Source organism: Bactrocera dorsalis, chromosome 1 (genome assembly GCF_023373825.1).
Source record: "Bactrocera dorsalis isolate Fly_Bdor chromosome 1, ASM2337382v1, whole genome shotgun sequence".
Lineage (NCBI taxonomy): Eukaryota > Metazoa > Arthropoda > Insecta > Diptera > Tephritidae > Bactrocera > Bactrocera dorsalis.
The window spans coordinates 15,577,393-15,590,390 of record NC_064303.1 but is presented as its reverse complement, the minus strand read 5'-3'; positions in this window follow the sequence as shown (position 1 = coordinate 15,590,390).

Here is a 12,998-nt window from a genome sequence, read left to right as displayed (position 1 = left end):
AAAAATATGTAAATGACGGATAATGAAATCTCGATTATCACCTTATCATGCGAGAGTATAAAATGTTCGGTGACATCCGAACTTAGCCCTTCCTTACTTGTTATATATTTTTTTTTGTTCAAATACTTAATTTTTTGAATACTGAGAAAAAAACTTCATTCTATAAAAGCTTAGTTTTGATTCATTTTTTAGTAGATTTTTTTGTTCAAAAACTTTTTTTTTGAAAATCAGAGAGATGCTAGTGATAGACCCGCAGAGTCGAAGAAAATTTTTATTATAAAAGGTTTAATACCATAAAAAGCGCCTTGGTTTTTCTTATTGTAAAATGTTTTATTCTTGAGAAGGTTAAAATAGGTTTAGGCTTTCCATAGTCGAAGGCAGTTCTTAAAAGTTCACCACCATGAAAAGCTTCTTACTTTAAAAACTAATTTTTAAAAATAGTTTCTCAAAAAGTTTAAATTTTAATGAAAGCTCTTTTAGTAAAAAGCTTTTCACTATAAAAGCTCTTTACTTCAATTAAAAAAGCTTACTTGAATTAACTTTATTTTTTTTTGTTTAACTTTTTTTGCAAAAAAATTTAAATTAAAAAAAAAAATATTTATTTAAGATATGTATTAAGTATAATTCGAGTGCCAACTCATAAAGAAAAGCTCTTTACTGTGGAAACCATTTTGTTTTTAGTTTTTGCTCAAAAATTTGAAATTTTAATTAAAGATGACGACGTTCGTCCATAAATTAAATGACCCCGTTACCATGATTCTGTTAAATTTTTGTTGAAATTCACTCTGGTATTAAATAATTTCAAAAGCTTTTTGGGATAGAATAGACCATGACTAGGAGGTGAAGGTGGAGAAAGAACCCAGTCAGCAGTCTGATGGTCCAAAACCAAAAGTTGAGGGTACTCCAAGTGGACCTCCACAAAAGTATTTTTTTTTTATACCATGAACCATGAGTTACATCGTGGTCGCTGAGCTGAAGTCACGAAACTAAGATAAGATTAGCGATATTGATGAGAAAAGTCTTTTTTCCCATATTGACTTCAATCTTTCCACAGACGATCTGATGGTTGTGGTAGTGAATGGTACCAAGGATGAGTCTCCACTCCTTGCATCTTGCTATATGCCACACGATTGCGAAGCGCCAATGGCAGAGCTCCAAAGTGTGGCGGCTAACATCCAGCAGAATGAAGCAGGCGTTGGTGATGGGCACTGATGCTAACGCGCCATCATGCGGTTTGTGGCAGCCCCGACATCAATTAGCGGGGTGAGTCCCTACCCAATTATATCTTACAAAGTAGTCTAGTAGATAGCTAATCGAGGTGAGGAACGTATCTAATAGGGACCACTTTCAGAAACGTTCTAGACATAACACTATATACAAGTAGAGGTAATCATGTTTTGTAGTTTCTTCTTTTACCCACAAATGCCCTCTTTTACCTCTGCCTGGCGATAACACTCTGCAATCAAATTTTTCAGGCACTCAGCGCTTTATTTAGCTTCCATTTACTTCCGCCGAATATGTGTTGAAAACAAGGAGACATGGTAGGTTTAATGAATAATTGTACTTTTAATGCCAACAAATTTAATATCGAAATCTGCTTTGGACAACTTTGTTAAAGATCGGTAATCAGCTGATAGAGGACTTTAAATTAGTTAAGCGTTTTCAGCTACTTTGGTAACACTGTGTTTGGGCTGCGCACTTTATGGAAGTCTGATTGATTCCTAATGGGATTAGTAAACCTCGTTGAAAAGTCATCAAAAAACTTCATTATTATTAAACCAAAAAAATTTTCGAACGATATAACTACTCTTCTTTCACGGACTTCCCAGTCTCAGTACCAAAAGCGTCCATTGTTTTGATCAATGAGCAAAAGTGCTTCGACCCAATGCTATTCTTTTATTTTGCATAAAAATATGTTTCTTAAAAGAAATTAATAACACACTGCCTAAACCTTAATGAATAAAAGTACTGAAGTAAAGTATTTAGTTATTTATTGCGATTTTCTCCATGCGCCACTCTTCAGCTATAAAAATATTTTTGGGTTGCATCCAGCTCCTCAATACATATAATACATATTTATATACTTACATACATACAAAATATGAACATACCTAAAACAAACAGTACCAAAGCGCAAAAGTTTACGAGATAAATCAAACCTTTTGCAGACATTTATGGTTTTAAGGTTAAAAAGAAAATAATGAAATTAAAGTAAATGGGTAGAGGGACGTTGTAAGCCATACTGGTAGCGACATAAGTGGGTAAATATGTATGCGGAGTAAGGTGGGAAGGATTCACTGAAGTAAGTATATAAATATCTAAATATGTATCATATATGCAAGTGTGTGTAATTGGTATACTAGTTCTATCTGCAGATGGAGTTGAGATACACACATGAAAATGCAGTACAAATTTTGAAATATACAGAAAGTAATAAAATTAAAATGTGACAAAATTTGTAAAATGATTTTCTTAATCAATTTAATTTCTTGTTCTAAAAATATCTCCGACTGGGTTGGTGTCTCCTACCGTAAGCTTCATATCGTTGCGGAAAAATTACCTTTTAAAACGTGAACTTTGGCTATATTTCTGTTACTTTGGTATGACCCTTAGGTTTAAAAAACATTTCCGGTAAATACTCTTTCTTTAATTTCTTTAGATTTGGCGCGCTGTTGTTGACTCGGCTATAATCGCGTAAGCGGTGTCTACGCCAGTAAAGAAGAATAACAGAAAAATGAGGTACAAATATTTTGTTTTATAGTCCTTGTCCCCATGGAGCTCTGGCATTGTGTTGATTCTAACATGATAAGCTGATTTTAATAGAATATGATAGAAATAATGGCAATGTTCATCTTTTGAAGCGAACCAATCAGACACCAATTTTTCAACTGCATTGTTGTGAAACCAAATTTCTTTGCTGTGTCTTCTGGTCCATTCTGGTTGCTTTTCGATCAATACATGATTAAAATTAATCATTTGTTGTCCGTAGTGTTTAGTATTATCAATTTCAACAGGTTTTAGAAGCTCATGATATACCACATCCTTCTGATCACACCAAACACAGAGTATAGCCTTCTTCCATAATCGATCTGTTTTTTCAATCCATGTTGATGGTTGTCCCGGATTAACCCAGGATTTTCTCCAGGATTTTTAAAAAATACACTCTTATATTTCAGCCATGCACAGTTTTCATCGCCAGTAACAACAAAATGCAAAACAGATTTTCTTTTGTGTCTTTGATGCCACACCGATCTTTCACAATTCGGAGCTTTTCTATAACTTTCAAACGGTCTGAAATTGTGTATTGTGCAACCTTTAACACGGCTGTCATTTGCTTTTGACTCAAAGTATCGTCTGAATCCAATCGGCATCTTCAAACTTTTTTGGTGGTCTTCCAAGTTCTTTAGTAATGTGATAAAACTCATTATCTCTGAACCGTTGAAACCATCTTTTACACATTGCTTCTGATAGAGAAAGAGCCTCCACCATTGATCACAAAGAAACAAGCGACCAATATATTTTAATATGACTTAAACCGCTCGCTTTTGTTCCAGTATGTCCTATGAAGAGGCTTCGATAGCATTTTGTTCCTGAAAAACTAGGACCGAGACCTGAGGTCCATTAAGCATAGTGCTAACATAAAGGCTAATCTTTTTCAACTTTTTACGAACAAGTCATCTCTAATTTTTGTTTTAGTACTTCTAATATGTTACAACTAGTCGACACTCAACCGTTAACGACGATTAATCGTGTAACATTTTGCAGGATTATTTTATAATTATAGAAGGACTCCGTACTTTGGTTGATTGAAAACGGAGGCGCAGAAATCAATGACCATACGAAGTCGCACTAACACAAGACATCATTGGGCCCATTGTGCTCACAAGGTGTAACCAATTACGTTCTACGCAGCAACTCTGTGGATTCTTAAAGGCTATGCTCCTAAAATGCTGCTTAGTTCTCTCTAACTTAAGAGTAAAAGATTTTTGATCTCTTTAACACCGACACTGCCTTGTGTTGCTAGTGTTCCAAGACCTAAAATTTTTTTCATTTGCTTTCTATTCTAATATGGCTAGGTACCAAGATGATATTCACCGAGTTTTCTACAGAAAGTTTAGTGATGCTTCCTTACATATTGAGTCTTCGAGTTGGAGCAGGGAAGAGCTTTTATTATAGCGGATATTTTTTATTAGAAATTTAATAGAAATGCCGGTTAGAATAAAAGCTTACTTGCTTTCTGCTATTCCAACAAATTTGGCGAGAGTTGAAGCTACTTTGTACTACTTTTTGGAAAATCGATTTACATGGATATGTTTCACTCAGTTACTTTGCCAATCTAGGCCAAGTTCTTCAACAAGATCGAGTATAATACCATGTTTGCTGCGACGATAAACCTGGCAATATTGGCCTGGAACTTTGAGTCAGCTGGGTGTAAGCACTGTATCATACTTCACTTGAATATATATTTACCAAATATAGAGGATGACGTCCAGGGCCTCTGTTGTGGTAGTTTTCTGTCTTCCACCATACCAAACCCATAATATAGGTACGAAAATGGGACGTATGACATTTGTGTAGAGCCAACATGACATTTGGAGTCGTAGAACCCACTTCTGCTGTAGTATTTTCGCAGAAACCAACCCTAGAGTCGCCTGCTAAAAGCCACACTTCGGACTCAACACGCTTTACAGTGAAACCCATATCCCCTGACCGAACATTGCAAACCATAAGCTCCGAGTTGTCTCGAGAATTTAGGGTGACGCTTGCGCAGCTTCGTTCTGGATACTGTAATAGGTTATATTCTTAATGATCCAGAATCGACCACGATACACCAAATATAGAATATGTAAAGCATACAACAAGTCTTTGCATGACTCTAACCGCCTCTTTGCATGCCCAGCTAACCCAACTCATATAACCTTTCTCTCCTTACCGATCCCGCCAAAACAGCACATTTCCTGGGCCGACATATCCTTTAAAAATGGGTGATTGAATTGCAAGATTTTCGTCATTCTTGTGGAAAGAAAGATTTTTGCCTTCTCCAGATAAACAGTGACTCGGGGTTATCTTTTGCTCAGTTACCGGAGATTTCAAGGGATCCCGCATATTAGTCGAAATAGACGCTTGTAATCCCTTTGTGAACATCGTCCGCATAAACATAAAGCTTTTCTTGTAGAAGGATATAAGATATCTCTTTACGGGATGACAAAAGTAATCTGGTGAGTGATTTTTATACCTCCTCCATAGTATATAGCTTATTTATTGCTTAGGGTCTGACTTAATCAGGACATCAATCACTTGGTTAACATAAATAGATGCGACAGGCAATATTTTTGCATTGGGATGCTGTTTTGTATTGCCATGCACTACTTTTCGCGTGATCAATTGCACTTGGAAATAACGGTACATTATTTGCAGGTATGTATCTTCGTGTGGTGCTCGCGCTTTGTATGCACTTGTAATCGACGATAGTCAAATATGCACACATACATACAGTACCTATAGTTAGAAAATAAATAATCTCCGTTACAAATACTCATACACAAACACCTCTCTCCGCTCACCTACATTCATAACGGAAAACATTCAAAAGCAGATTTCATAGAATATTTAATCAAGACTTATCTGCACCGCTAATACTGCTTTACATATTCTTCTTCACATATTTATGCATTTATTTTAGCTTTGTGCACTTTTCACAATAATATCTCCCTCAAAATGTGTATGTATGGTATGTGTGCGTTGCAGCAGTCGGTACAAAGGATGCCGACAATGAACAGCAATTGTAACAGCTATGTATGGGCGTATGCACCAACAACGCGAGTCGACGAAAAATAACTGTAGTAGCGACACATCAACGCGTTGTTGCTGCTGACAAATACATATACAACAACAACAGCTGCCGTAATAGCAACAATCAAGAAAAGATGAAAATAAAAAGTTGCATATGTTTGTAGGTATGCATTTATATGAAAATTTGTATGTATGTGTAAGTATGTGTGGATATTTGTATGCGTGTCTGTATGTTTGTATGTGTGCATTGCATAGCGCGCAACATTTTATGCTGATCCCTGTCAGGTTACAAAACACACATAATCTTCAAAAAACAAAAAATAAAAATGAAACAACAACAATGACAACAAAAATAGCAAACAAAATAAATTTCCATCAACAACATGCGGCATACTATAACATTTACTGCGGACATTCCCGCTAGCTAGCTGTTGGTGGTTCTGGTGGCAACATCAACATCAACCAATAATGCAGGCGCGATTATGTCCAACAGGACACACTAGCCAACAAATTCCATTTCTTCACAAAAGTGTGTGTCGAGAGTTTTAAATGGAGGATAGCAGGGAAAAACGGAAAAAAGGACTTCAGCGAGGTAGCTGGGCCAACCGCGCTGGACCCTATCTATATATACATAGATGTGTGTGTATGTGTGTGTGAGGATGCTCATGCCACTAAATTTGCACAACGGACACTAAAATAACAATGCAAAGCGAAAGCGAAACGAAAAAAATATATAAATATAAACAAACAACGAAGTTGACAATCCGCCCTTCAAGTAATCCACAAAAGAAAGGAGAGCGTAATGCACGGTGGAAAAGAATATGGAGTGCACTTTAGCTTTTCACAAAGATGTCTATGAATATTGTAGAAATTCTTAAAAATTGTAGTAAATAAGATGCAAAAGTCATAAGATTAAATTATGTGTAGATTCTGCAAGTTCCAAGGGTTCCAGGCTATGGAGGAGAGAAAGCACGTCTGATGAAGATCCATGATTACATGGTTAAATCGAATTTTTGAAATCCTTCCTCGAATCCATGATTCTTAAAACTTGTAGGACATTTAGCAAGTTCCAAGGGTACCAGGGTAAGGGTTACAACCCGGGGGCCTGGAGACGAGTCAGAGTTACGTCACTTCCGAAGGCTGACATGGGCTACCACGTTACGGCCAAGGACTTTAGGTTCATCAGCTTCTCCTCCTTCTTACAAAAAACTTTGGAGAGACTGATAGACTGGTACAACCGGCGGATGCAGTGAAATATCCGGGATAGGAAAGCTTTCTTGAAGAGAGAGCAAATAAGGCATCGATTGCCTTATACTGCTGTAGAAGAACCATTGGCAAAATGTGGAGTCTCTCACCGAAAGTGGTGCTCTGGCTCTATGACATCATACTCAAGGCCATTATGTTCTATGGAGTCTTTATGTGGGAGATGCCTCTAGAAAAAACCACATTTGCAAAGAATCTGGACTGCTACTTGAAAACGTCGGAGGCATTGGTGCAGGAGCACTGCACACTAAACTTTCTATAACCATGGGTGTTCTTCGAGAATATTTTAAGCAGAAACGGGGTAGAAGTACCTGTGATACACACAATAGACATTAGATTAGAGAAAACCTCAATTCAGTACTGTTCTAAGAGTTAATTCTCGCTTAACGGATATCTAGATTGAAAACAACAGATTTTCGGAGTCCTTGACGACTTCTGGACGCTACAAGTACTTTTCAAATAGCAAAGATTTTCTAATTCAAACCTTCGGTTGTCGTACAGTTCTAAAATTTCATGCAAAATATTGTTGGAATAGGGTTTCAACTTCGTTAACTGTGAAGAGATTGTGAAATGGCAGAAAACTTAAGTCTGGCGTTTATTTTGGGCTGCCCTAAGGGTAACAAACAACTTCTGATCCAAACCTTCGGCGATAACATTTTGAGGAAAAGTTCTGTTAATAATTTACTTAGTTGCTAGAGACCCTAGTAAATAACATTAATTTTAGATGATTTCGCTGGTAACAATAATTCTGTTCTAAGGTGGATGAAGAAAATTGAAAAGCTTTCAGAAGCTTGAATGCAAGTTTCCTCGAGGGAACTTCGAAAAAAAGAGAACAGAGGATGAAAATTATGGGTTTGAAAAGTCATCATAATCGTGAAAGTAAGATTCCTCGAGAGGTTAATGGAAACAGACCTTGATGACATGAAATGGGATTTCACGGTACTCTACGTAACAACTCATATATCACTTCCTTCTGTAGTTCCTAGATAGTGATTCCCTATAGTATAAGTACTCGTACCAATTTTACCCAAAAATAGTCTTCAAACACATGCATTTTTCTTAAAATCCTTACCGTGTACTAATCCAAGGAGGTGAAACTGTAAAAGAGGCGTGGATATGCTCCACACTCGACTCCCTACACGAACACACTGATTTATGTGTGTGCGCATAGCAGTGTCCGCAGGCGACCAACGACGAACTGAACATAAGAAACCGAACAGGACCCAACCGAGCTGTAGGAATGTTGACAAGTAGTTATAAAAGCATCGTATCGGCATCGTCACCAGTTAGGGGCGGTGGGGCTGAGCAGAGAAAAAATGAAATGCCTGCAAGGCATCAACTTTGGGGCAGCAAAATCTTTGCGGCTATACCACCTGGCCTATCTGTGGACCAACTCCACACACCAACACATCGGACTCACCTATTTTCAACGCGTTGCGCCTTTATACAGCTGCGACGCCGCTGACATTGTACGAATATTTATACTTACGAAGTGAGCGGATGAGCAGTTGAGCGGTATGAGATCACAACCAGCTACACACACAAGCGCACACACATAATTGTCTGGTAGCTGACCACTCATGTTAGCTGCATTCGTACAATGAATGCACTGTTGGAAAATGGCACGCTGGCCACAAAATAGTCGCCTGAGCCCCGGCGAAAGAGTGAATGCGAGCTTTCGCAGGGACTGAGCGGCATTCACAGCCTTGGCGCTTCAAGTCATAATTCGTCCAGCACCCCGATGCCACACACAATACAACTAACTGTTGACACTGCTGTGGTTTGTGTAGCACATTTCTTTTCAGTGTTTTTTCTCTCTTATTTTTAACTCACATCTTCTGTGTCTTTTTGCTTCGCGACATCACTGCTTTGTGTTATATCGCCGTTGAGCGTGTTTCGTCCGTCGAAACGGTGATAGGTAGTTACAGTTACTGTACATATTCACATATTATCCTTTCGTGGCTCGCTGGTTGGTGTGTCTTTTGTCGTCCTCTCTAATAAAGTTTAGTTTTTTATATTTTATTTAGCTTTACGCCACTCAAGTTACCTCCGACTCGTCCTCACTTGCTCGTGCTGCCGGTACTCTCCACACCTCTTCGTCGTGTTGCTGTTGTTGTTGTTTGGAATCCGTGTTGTGACATTTTAAATTGCACAATTTTATATAAAATCCTTTCGGGTAGTCTGTGGCATTATTTGCGCAGAGTGTTTGCCCAGCTTTGCTGCGTGTCACTTTGGTTAGTGGGTGCATTCTCTCTTTGAATTTATGCCGTTTTCTGAGTGGTCCGACCAGCTGCAGATTATAAATAGTTACTCGTGTATCAAAAACATTCCAGTACAATGCTGGTAGTGCAAAAAGTAGGAAAAAAATGTAAAGGATTTCAACGTCCATAAGGTTACTCGAGTATCCCTCTCGACGTGGAGATGTTGTTATAAATTTGTGTTTGCATTTGTTTTCTTTTCTCTTAAATAAATTTGTTTACTTTGCTAATGAACAACTGTAATTTAGCTAGATCTGGATTATTATATTTTCTGGATTTTAAGTTGGAAAAATGGAGAAGCATATTTTTACTTACCTACTAGAATAATTCTGACGTTCCGATTTTAAAAGTAAATAATATGTTGTTATATAGTTACAGACTTTTCTCCAGAAATGTTTATAAATGCGATCTTAGATCTTGTTTTCTAGTTTTTAAGATACACTAGTATCATTAGTATTTGAGATACACGTCGTTTTGTGAGGCTCTAAAAGTTAATTCTTGGATTTACTAAGTCTGAATTTATTGAACAAAGAAGTGCGATAATGCCGGTGCCATGCAGTAGGTTATTCATGATCATTTCGTCACGAAAAAAGCTCTGATGGTCATCACGACGGAGAATTTTTCCAAGTGCTATGATAACTGGAAAATTCGTTGGCCTATGTGTATTGCAGCGGGAGGGAATTACTTTCAAAGATATGAAATGGACAAAATTCACCTTTCAATTTGATCACAGTAGTCCGTAGTTTATACAGCTTGTGGTCCCACCTTCTCCGAGTCAAAGATCTGGCGAAGAAAAGTTCTTTCGAATGTTTCTCAACGAGAGAACGTCATCGTCTATTTTTTTGCGAGGTCGATAATAATGAGAGATTTATGGTGATTAATTTCAGTTTGTCGAGAGGGAGATCTGCTTCTTAATTGCCTATAGATTCCAAAGTAGCACCTGTAGGGACGAGTTAATCTGCCCTTTGATCTCTAGACTTACATTATCGGTGGAATTTATGCAAGTTCCAAGATATACATACAAAGTCCTTATCATTATCAAATTCGTAGCTGTCAACAGTGACGTAGTTCCGAAGACGCTAGGAATTCACGTTCACGTAGCAAATTCGAGAGGTGTTCCCTTCCCATTTCCAGTGTACTCTGTGTGTCTGACTTTTACCTCTGTCTTTACATAATCCGGCCCCGGACTTGAAATCATTTGTTTGATACCTTAACTTCTTATAAAATGTCCGGGTCGAACTCTTGCTAGCCAGTATCTTAAGTTCTTCGTATACACGTCTTCCATTTTCTCCCTTCTTTTTGTTGAAAATATGCTTTTCTTCTCTCCTCTTCTCGCGGAACCGTTCTTTAACAGCCCTAATCGGCTGTACGGTAGCCTTGTAGTAATTCTTCGTGGGCGGTAGTAATCCACTTTCTCTTCCGTAGCGGTATGAAGAGAACGGGAGATGGATTACCACTGTTCGTATAAGTCCTCGCGATACAAACTGAACGTTCGGAATCAAGTGCTTGCATGAGAAATTCATTCGTATGGGATGACTTTACGAACAAAATACAGCTTGTGCAAGAACTGAAGCCGGTCGACCTTCCGAAGCGACATCGCTTCGCTCTATGGGCTCTTGAAATTTTCCAAGAAGATCCGACGTTTTCGAGCCAAATTTTGTTCAGCAATGAGGCCTATCTCTGGCTCAATGGGTATGTAAACATGCAAATTTTCGCATTTAGGACGAAGAGAAACCTGAAGAGAATCAAGATATGCCATTTCATCTACAAAAAACAACTGTTTGATATAGTTTGTGGGCCGGTGGAATCATCGGTGCACATTTCTTCAAAAATGATGCCGGTGAGAATGTAACCGTCAATGGCGACCGTTATCGCGCCATGATAGCTGCCTATTTTATGCCTGTAATTGAAGCTCGTGATCCCGGCGAAATTTGCTTTGGGCAAGACGACGCCACTTCGCACACATCGCATCAACCAATGGATTTATTGAGAGAACACTTTGGCGAGCAGATAAATTCAAGTTTTGGACCGGCCGATTGGCCACCAAGATCGAGAGATGTCACGACAATCTCGTTTTAATGGAGGTTTTGGAGCAGAACATCGCGCTTGTCATTCGCCAGTGTTCGAATGAATCATCGAAAATTGCGCTATACGGAGGGACCAACTGAGACGCAGGCGCGGCCAACATTTGAAAGAGATAATAACATTTTTTTTAATTAATTAATTAATTAAATTATTTAATTTTTCTGCTAAACTATTTACACTCATATATATCATAATCACACATTCCTTAGCACCTTTATTGCTGTGCAATCGATTATCTCCAATATATGTATGTTTGTCTTCGACTTGCCTTTGCTCACCATCCATTTCTTGATTTTCACCACGATTCCATCCTCGAAGCCCATTAGCTGGCTGTGTTGTGTTGCTTATTGCATGTGATCCTTAGCATTGGCACCAACTTCTCGTGTGTTTTTTATTTTTAGGGCGATTCACATAACCAAACAAATGGCAGCAATGGCAGCTGCAGCATAAATCAAACTTCCATTACAAACGAAACGAAAGATCCTCCCCACATCAAGAACAACGCGCTGTAGTGTGATTTATGTGGAAGAAGAATCAGTGCGCGTGCATTTCTTTCGTTGATAAAAATTTCGAACTAAATCAAAACTTCATTTCACTTCAGTGGCATTTCTTGCAATGTGCTGCGCTTGGCTCACTACACTTGTATGTGTGTGATATTGTGTGTGTGTGTGTGTGGGAATGCTACGCCCTACGCTGTGCCTGCTTGGCTTTAGCGCTTACCAAGTGGGTGGTGGTGGTGGTATAACGGTGAAATATCGCTTAAAGCACGAAGATGCTAAAGCTCTTGAGCAGGCTAACAGCCGTGCAAGGATCGAATGGATGTGCCTATGTATAGACACACATACATATTATGTACATGCAGCAGTGGCAGCAACCAACGGCTGTACATCATAGTTGTTGCGTTGCTATTGTTAAAGTTACAGTTGTAGTTGTTGCTGTTGCTGTAGTTGTAGTGGTAGTGATAGCAAGCAGTTTGCTGCTCGTCTCATGTCTCCGAGTGGAGTCGACTCGACAAAATTCTCGGCTGTCAGTTCAATAAATCATTTGCGTTTTGACAACGCAACGCTTCAGTGCATCCTCGTCTCGCTTTTGGGGCGCGCTGAGTTGTGCGCCACTAACCGAGAGCACTGCTGCTGCTGCTGCTAGGACTCGAAGCTCGTCTCACTCTCGCACTGGAGACGTGGTGAATGTGAAGTGTTGTTGTTGTTATGCGGATGGGGTGTAAAGTTGCTCCTGTTGTTGTTGTTATTTATTTTGTTGTTGTTGTTGTTTATATTGCTGTTTTTGTTGTTGCTACATTTGCTGTTATTGTTACTTTTTTGCAGTTGTTTTTAGCTATATTATTATTGTTGTTGTTGTAATTTTTGTTACTATTGTTATTGTAAAGCTAGTGTATGCAGCAGCTACAAATGACAGTTGTTGTAGTAGTTCATTGTTTCTCTTGTTGTTGTTGCTGCCATTAGTGTTGTTGTTATTGTTGTAGCGTCAGCAGCAGCAACATTTGCCAAACACGCGACGGCGTCGTGCCAATGAAAATCCATAAATAGCAAAACAAAGCAAAAATGGCGAAGTAACTACATCTAACACACACACACACAC